We start from the raw sequence: 8628 nt of genomic DNA on the forward strand, positions 1-8628 counted from the left end.
GATCTTTGTTGTTGTTTTTTAAAGCCTTGTAAAATAATATAAAATATTTTTTTTTACAGAGTACTTCCCTTTTTTAATTAATTGAAATTCACTAGCAACTTCACTGAGTGTAATTCAGTGTAGAAGTATTTTTGGATGCTACTGTAATGGTTTAAAGTACAGTACCACAGATCTTAAATAAGTTCTCACAGAAACGGTAACATGTTCTGTGAGGCTGTGAAAGTTTTGGGAGGATCCAGACCTGATGCAGTGAGTTCAGTCCATCCCTGGAGTTCAGATAAACTGGTCATTATCACTCTCTAAACTGACCCTGAGCGTCAGGAGCGACCGGGTCAGACCACACTGACCACAACCATCCAGATATTTATTATATGTGTCAACATCAACGCACTGCTGAACCAATCAACATCTGAATGAACAAAACATTATCATGTTGAACATAAATTGGTCTCAGAGCCACCTTCTGTTAACAGCACAACACCAAACACTTTCTGAGTGTTAAACTAGCTACTGTTTCATATTGTTATGTTTGATCTCTCAACAGAACAAACATATGATTTCTGGCTGTAATGCTTTAATGAAGTAAGAGGACAGTGTTTGTGCAGCTCTAGAACAGCCTCCATTAAATGATTCCCTATAACGAAACACTGAACACCTGACAGAACACATATCCACCAGCTCGTACTAAATGTACCTTGATTTAGGAATGTTTAGATACTGAAAAACAACTTCACTTTACCGTATAAATACACATAAAAATACAAATCTTATTATAAAGACCATAAAGTCTTTCAAAAGTTTAGGGTCAGTACATTTTTTTTTTTATTATTATTATTCATCAAGGATGCATTAAATTGATGAAAAGTGACAGTAAAGGCATTTATAATGTTGCAAAAGATTTATATTTAAAGCTGCAGTAGGTAACTTAATATATTTTGTACATATTTGTTAAACCTGTCATTATGTCCTGACAGTAGAATATGAGACAGATAATCTGTGAAAAAATCAAGCTCCTCTGGCTCCTCCCAGTGGTCCTATCGCCATTTGCAGAAACTCCATCGCTCCCGGTAAAAAACAACCAATCAGAGCTGCGGTCCGTAACTTTGTTTGTGTTCAAAATGTAGAAAAATGTTTATACCATGAGTACACCATGAATCCATTTTCCAAACCGTGTTTTTAGCTTGTCCTGAATCACTAGGGTGCACCTATAATAAGTGTTTATATTCAGACTATTTTAGATTGCTTCGGGGGCACCGCGGCGGAGTAACCCAGTACCTTTGTGATTCTTCATAGACATAAACAGAGGGAAGTAGTTCCGGCTACGATGTTCTTCCGCAAGACGCAAGCAGTTCTGTTTATTAACCGCTAGAGCGTCAAAAGTTCCCTACAGCTTTAAATAAATGCTGTTCTTTTGAAATTTCTATTCATCTGTGAATCCTAAAAAAATAAAATGCATCACAGTTTTCACATAAATATTGTGCAGCACGACTGTGTTCAACACTGATAATAATCAGAAATGTTTCTTGAGCAGTAAATCATCATATTTTCATGATTTCTGAAGATCATGTGACACTGAAGACTGGAGGAATGATGCTGAAAATACAGCGGAGCATCACAGAAATACATTACACTTTAACACAGATTCACACAGAAAACAGATGATTTACATTAGAATAATATTTCAATATTTTTACTGTATTTTTGATCAAATAAATGCGGCCTTGATGAGTAGAAGAGACTTATTCCATAAACATAAAAAAAAAAACTTAGTAGTTTGTGTGTGTGTGTGTGTGTGTGTGTACATAGAGCTAACAGACATGGACTTAAATCCACAGAAGTAAATTTAAAGGCAGATTTTACTGAAAGTAGGTGTACATTAAATCCCATTGCTGTGGTTGAACAGTGTTGTGTTGTGGATGCACTCTCACCATCACATGATCTAAACTGGCTGAGCTCCAGCGTGTGAGTCACTGAAGCTTCATTCACACTCCTGCAGAGGAGCAGTCTGGGATCTCCAGCCCTTCTCTACCTGCTCAGCTATCTAACACCATCTCAGACTCACTGAACAATGACACGTCTGTTCCTCATATCTCACAGCATCAGTGAACAGATGGAATGGAAGCAGTCACGGCTGGAATGTAGAACAGCTGCTCTTTTGTGATCAGGTGCATGAGTGCATTTGACTGTTTATTGTTGCTATGCTACAGTTACATGTTTATGTATGGAACAGTAAAGAAAACGTATCAGTTTTACATCATCCACCAGAAAGAAATAAAATAAATCCATAATCTCACAAAAAATAAATAATAAAGATTTAGCTATAGGACATGTTAAGTATAAAAAAAAAACAAAAAAAACAAAAACAAATCAAGCTTAAAAGGAGAGTTCACCCACAATGATCATTCTGTCACCATTTATTCACTCTCATGTTGTTCAAACCTGTGACTATCTTTCTTTCCATGGAACATAAAAGAAAATATTTCGGTATCAAACACCTTCTTTTGTGTTTCGCAGAAGAAAGGAAGTCATACACTGCATAGATAAACAAATAAACTTCTTAGTATTTTTAACTTGATTTCCACTACAAACATTCTTAGAAATCAAGACTTCTTCAATTTAATCAGTTAAATCTGAAATCAGTCAAGTTGAGATGCAAAATGGCACAAGATATTTGCCTTGTTTTCTGACAAATCAATTAAAATGAGATTGGCAATAATAAATATCTTGCATTGTTATAATAAAACAATCTTTGTTTTCTATTTGATTTAAATACATTTTTATTTGTCTGTTAATTTTTATTTCCCCTCTTGCAGATTATTTATTTTTTTATTTATATTTATTTTTTTTTCAGCAAAAACACACTTAATTTTAATTAATTTGTCAGAAAACAATACATTTTAGTGTCATTTTGAGCATGTTTGGGTAATGTTTCAGAAAATAAGACTTTTTGCTTCTTGGGTAAATTATTTAAAAATAATGCTTAATTTATTTTTTTATTTATTTAATTTTTTTGTATCAGAAACCAAGACTAAAATACTAAGTAATATAATATTTTTGCATTGTACACAATGTCAAGAGAGCGAGTAAATTATATGGAATCTTAAATAGCAAACTGGCTATTTGCTTAATATATCATTAAAATCCTACTAACCGATAAACACAGATTTAGAGTACTGAAATAATGAAACAGGGTTGTACTATCTCACATAGAGCAGGATGACAGTGTTTGGGTTGCTAGGCAACATAAAGCCACTGAGTGTTTTTAAGTCCATAATGACCTTAGAGAAAACGCCTTATCAGCAGTCACTGAAACCAAAAAAGCTCATAATAAGCGTCAGTTCATTGGCCGTGTGGCTCTTCCCTCCTTCCACTCCGCCTTTCCCTGAGCTTTGAACGATCACAATATCCCTGCTAAGCAAATTAGCTTATCCTGACCACTGAGTTTAGAATTCTGCAGTCATTAGCATGTTCCTCACTCTGTGTAATTAGGCCAGTAATGTTGCTTAGACAAACTCCAGAGTAAGAGAGTAGATGCTGAAATACACCGCATGGGATTGCATTCATTTCTGTTTAAGCCCAGAGCGGAACTCGCTTATAAAACTGAACTACCTCGTCTGGACCCGTCAGTATACAGCTCAGAATTAATTTTTAAGCATCATCGTGTTGTACTGTGAGCCTGGAGTCATTGTGTAGCCCATAATAGATTACTCGTCTGCAGTCCTCACACATTTGGATGGGTTTATAACAATTCATTACAGCAAAAACCTTAAACCTCATGCATACAGAAGCTTGGTTTACCCGACCAATGAAATCTGAGCTGAAGGCCTCAACATAGCCTACTAATGCTATAGAAAAAGCAACACAACACGGCTGTATCGTGTTACCATATATGTAGCACAGATGAATAATTGGGTTTTGATTAACAGACAATGCATTAATAAAAAGCTTGTTTACTTTGTCAACATATGCATGTCATTTAAAAAAACAATGCCTATTGCATAACCCAAAAAATCACAACAAGGTAAACCCACAGAAATGAGTGTAGTGAGTTTGGGTAAGTGTTGATGACGAAAACATGGCCAGGAAACAGCATCGCAGTATATATATATATATATATATATATATATATATATATATATATATATATATATATAAAACATTTTTTTTTTTTTTCAAGCAGAAGGGAAGATTACCCCCCAATCGAGTCACTCCGCTCACTTAATGCAGTCTATTTCTTTATTTACACCTTCTTATGTACTTCATACATCTGAAATTAATGAAAAAAAGATCCAATTTTATGCGATTTTTTTGTAGGTCGTATTATAAGCTACAACGCTAGAACAATATCTAGCCATATGCTGTAAACATCGCGCAGTTATGATGTGTCTCGATCGATCAAAACGACAAAGTAGCCATATACTAATATTATGCTTAGATCTCATACGTGTGGAAGAAAGATAACTAGGAACGCCAGCCATGAATGTACTAAATCCTTATTGGTCGAGAGGCGGGCCTCTTTGGTTGAAGACGTAGCGCGCGGCCAATCAGCACGCAGAACTCGGAGGCGACTGCGTGACGAAAGCGCGTTTGTCCAATCGTAAGCGCCGCTGAGGTTTTGACCTCTGAAAACCGCATCACCGCATGTCCGTGGCGGAGGAGCACTGTAAAGCAGATCCAGGCAGGAGTTTAAAGGGCAGAGTTGTAAAAACTCCAAGGCAGTGGGGAGTCGGATTGCCTGACGACAGACTCCAGAAAAAGCAGCACCACGGTTCCACGAAGAACAAACAACTAATGTTGACGCAACCTAACTGGAATAATCTTATCCATAACTGTTAGCTAGGAGCTGAAGAGGAGAGGAAAGCACGGGCGTTTAATGTAAGTATCTGGCTGTAGATTATAGCTTTATGGCATTGCTTGACATAACGTCAGTTTACTCGAATATTGTGTTATTTAAACCTGTTTGACTCGGTGGAGCACGAAAGGAGGCGTTAGGCAGAATGACAGCATTCGTTTTAAACAAAATGCATTGGAGTTCAACAGCGATCGAGGCTCTCAGTCCCCTAAAACCATCCTTGTGTGCTCCGTAAAGAGGGCTAACATCTGACGGAGCTGTCACTTTTGAGTGCGCTGTCGCTTTAAGAAACGCATTACAGTCAGATTCCGCCTGATTCCCGTTCTTGATTAATGACCGGTTTCTCGCGAATTCGTTGTTATCCAGGCTCTCTGAAACCATGCAGTCATGTGACCTGCTTTCTATGTCTCTATTAGTATGTGTGTGTGTGTGTTTTACGGAAATGTCCGGTCAGCCTGCTTGACCCGTACTAATCCCATGTCAAAGTTCATTCATATGCCTAAAACCCTTCGTTTATTTCTCTGCCGGATTTCCAGAGCGATCAAGCTCTTCTGTTAACAGTTTTGTCGTCTCATGTTCGTCATCTCAATGGCCGTGTCTCAAATTCTACGCGTACTGCACGTCTGCTCCGTGACCGAATATCGAAACCCTATCACAGTCTTCGCGTTGTATTTGGTGTGCTGGACTGATTCGGTGAAGCCTACACACCCCGTGACGCTATTGGTCGCGAGCCTCGGGGAATCCGATCGCTGGGGTGTTGCGCAACTCGTGTCGCATTGAATCCGAATGCCCTATTTTCACATAAAGGCGTTTTTACGCAACAGTTGGCGGAATAAAGCAGGGAAGAGAATCCGCGTTATGTAATCCTAGATGCACGGTCCATTTAACCTTTGCATTCGGGCCTCTTCCTCTCCAGTCTATCAGTGGTGTTTGTTTACATACAGTATGATTAATGCATGCTTTATTAGCCAGCTTCTCAAAACCTTGCCTCTTTCCTCCCCTCTTAAAGGAGCGCGAGAGGATTTTCCTGTGAAACACCAGCACTTCTGGACACCACACAGACTATGCAGCTCGAAATCCAAGTAGCGCTGAACTTCATCATTTCATACCTGTACAACAGACTCCCGCGGCGGCGAGTCAACATCTTCGGCGAGGAGCTGGAGCGGCAGCTGAAGAACAAATACGAAGGACACTGGTACCCCCGACAAGCCATACAAAGGATCCGGGTTCAGGTGCATCCACGTGGGAGAGAAGGTGGATCCGGTGGTGGAGGAAGCAGCCAAAGAAAGCGGGCTGGACATCGAGGACGTCCGCAACAACTTGCCTCAGGAGCTCAGCGTTTGGATCGACCCTTTCGAAGTGTCCTATCAGATCGGGGAGAAGGGAGCGGTGAAGGTGCTCTACGTGGACGATAGCGGAGACAACGGCTCCGAGCTGGACAAGGAGATCAGGAACAGTTTTAACCCGGAGGCTCAGGTCTTCATGCCAATCTGTGACCCGGCGGGAGTCTCGTCCGAGTCCAGCTCGCCCTCGCCGCCTCCGTTTGGCCAGTCGTCAGCCGTCAGCCCGTCCTTCATGCCGCGCTCCACCCAACCTTTAACCTTCACCACCGCCTCGTTCGCCGCCACCAAGTTCGGCTCCACCAAGATGAAGAACAGCGGACGCAACGGAAGCAAAGTCGCACGCAGCTCTCCCACCAACCTGGGCCTGAACATCAACAGTCTGGTCAAGCAGAAAGCCATCTCCGGCTCCGTGCGTTCGCTCTACGGTTTCGTCCCGGGCAGTGCATCAGCGCTCTCTCCTAACGCCAAGGACTTTGTGTTCCCCAGCCTCCAAGGCCAAGGGGGCTCCAGCGGGGCCGTGTTCCCGAGCGAGGACCCGCTCAGTCCTCTGCAGTACAGCAATGCCTTCGACGTGTTTGCAGACTACGGGAGCATCAGTGACCAGTCGCTCATGGATGGATTAAACCTCAGTCTCAGCAACGTGCAGTACTCAAACCAGCAATTCCAGCCGGTCATGGCTAACTAATGTTCAAATGATTGTTGGGGAACGGCGAACACGCACAACTGTGGATTTGGAAACCGAGATCCCTGGTAGTCACTGATAAGTTCATGTGCCCAAGGGTGTTTGTTTCACTTTATTTGATTATTTTCTCCCTTCCATCTTTATTTCTTTCTCTGCCCCCTTGAGTTTGTACTAAAAAACTTGTTACACACGCACACACACACACACACACACACTTACATGTCCGAGTTCAGTTACATCGGTCAACAACACCCATCTTTTTCCTTTTTGGCCAATACAGCAAAAAAAAAAACTAACATTTTTACTACATTTTGGAAGAAAAATACTCTAAAACATAAAAAAAGAAACCGAAGCTTCAAGTTCTGGCCTCTTACCGTATTTTAAAGTTGGTAAGACTTGGCTGATTTTTAAGAAATTGGCACTAATGCATATACATCTGGGGTTATGTGGTCTTTTTCTAATTGTATAATTTAATTGAGTACAGAGTTTGTAAAATATCAGAGTATATATATTGTTTCTACAACACTGTATTGCGTTTATATCTTTTTACTACTCCAGTGATCTGTGATGGCTGCAGAAGCTTTATGTTATAATATATTTTGGTTTTTCTTTATTTTTTTAAATTGCTAAAGAAATTCACCTTTAAAAATCGATAAAAAAAAAAAAATGTGTACAGAATATTCCTTTAGTGTTGGAATTTCAGTGTAGGAATATTTGCTTTTTTGAAACAAAAAGAGTATTTTCTGTTAAGAGTTGAACAGATTTTTGCTATATTATGGACAATGTAATCGTATATATTGATTTTGTACCTACATTGTGCAATACTTGATAAAATATGGTATAACGAAGTATTTTGAGTCAGTGTCTTACATGTCAAGAGGGACTGAAATAGTTTATACTAAGTTTGTATTAAAATGCTTGGAAGTAATAATATGCTTGTCTTTTACTTTCTTTTTTTATTTGATATTTGCACCCTGGATTTTTTTCAATAAAAGAAAATTTATGCAAAACCATTGGTGTTCCTTTTTCATTCATGTTATGAAATAAGCATCTTTCATCAGTAATTTAATAATTCACCTAAATGCTTAAAAGAGTTTGACTAGAGCAAATATGATTCAGATTGAAAATGATTGTAAAATCTGAAACACAAAATGAGGAAGAACATGTAAGGAACTCAAAAACACTTCTAAAAATACATTTTCCTTATTCTTCAATGTTTTTGGCAGATTAGACCGGAGCAAATGATGAGCCAAATGCATAATCTTTTCTGACCTTCTCAGAATTAAATGCATGCATTAAGATGGATTGAGCGTGATAAATCCTGTCTGAAAGCAGCTGAATGTTGTGCTAAACAGTCAAACACTGCAGTGCGAAATGAACGTGTTCTTGCTGTAAGCTGACCTTTAGAAGATTAATAAGAGCTTTGGCTGATTCCTTCATTTCTGCGTCTGTGTTGTAACTACATCTAATGATCAGGTGGCATTTCCTCGTGGCTCTCAGGTGGGAAACTCTTAAAGATCTGAACTGTAAACCATTTCGGAGCACAATCCCAAATGCGGTGAAGATTGAAAACAAATGACTCGTGTTTGCTCTTATTGCATTGCATTGAGAGGTTTATTGGTGTAGTCCAGAGCAACACATGCTTCAAATGGCCACTTTGTTTTCTCAGCTGACATGCAAAGCCTCTGTGAGAGCGAGTGTTTTGAGATTACTCCGGTCATGGCATTCATAATGTGCACTTGTTTATTTTT

General features: G+C 39.4%; 1 pseudogene; it reads left to right on the forward strand.

Moving 5' to 3' along the window:
* Window positions 1–5861: 5861 nt before the first annotated feature.
* LOC113068183 (protein Tob1-like) lies at window positions 5862–7890 on the forward strand (annotated as a pseudogene).
* Window positions 7891–8628: the final 738 nt, after the last annotated feature.

This window comes from Carassius auratus, linkage group LG37M (assembly GCF_003368295.1).
Source record: "Carassius auratus strain Wakin linkage group LG37M, ASM336829v1, whole genome shotgun sequence".
NCBI classification, from domain to species: domain Eukaryota; kingdom Metazoa; phylum Chordata; class Actinopteri; order Cypriniformes; family Cyprinidae; genus Carassius; species Carassius auratus.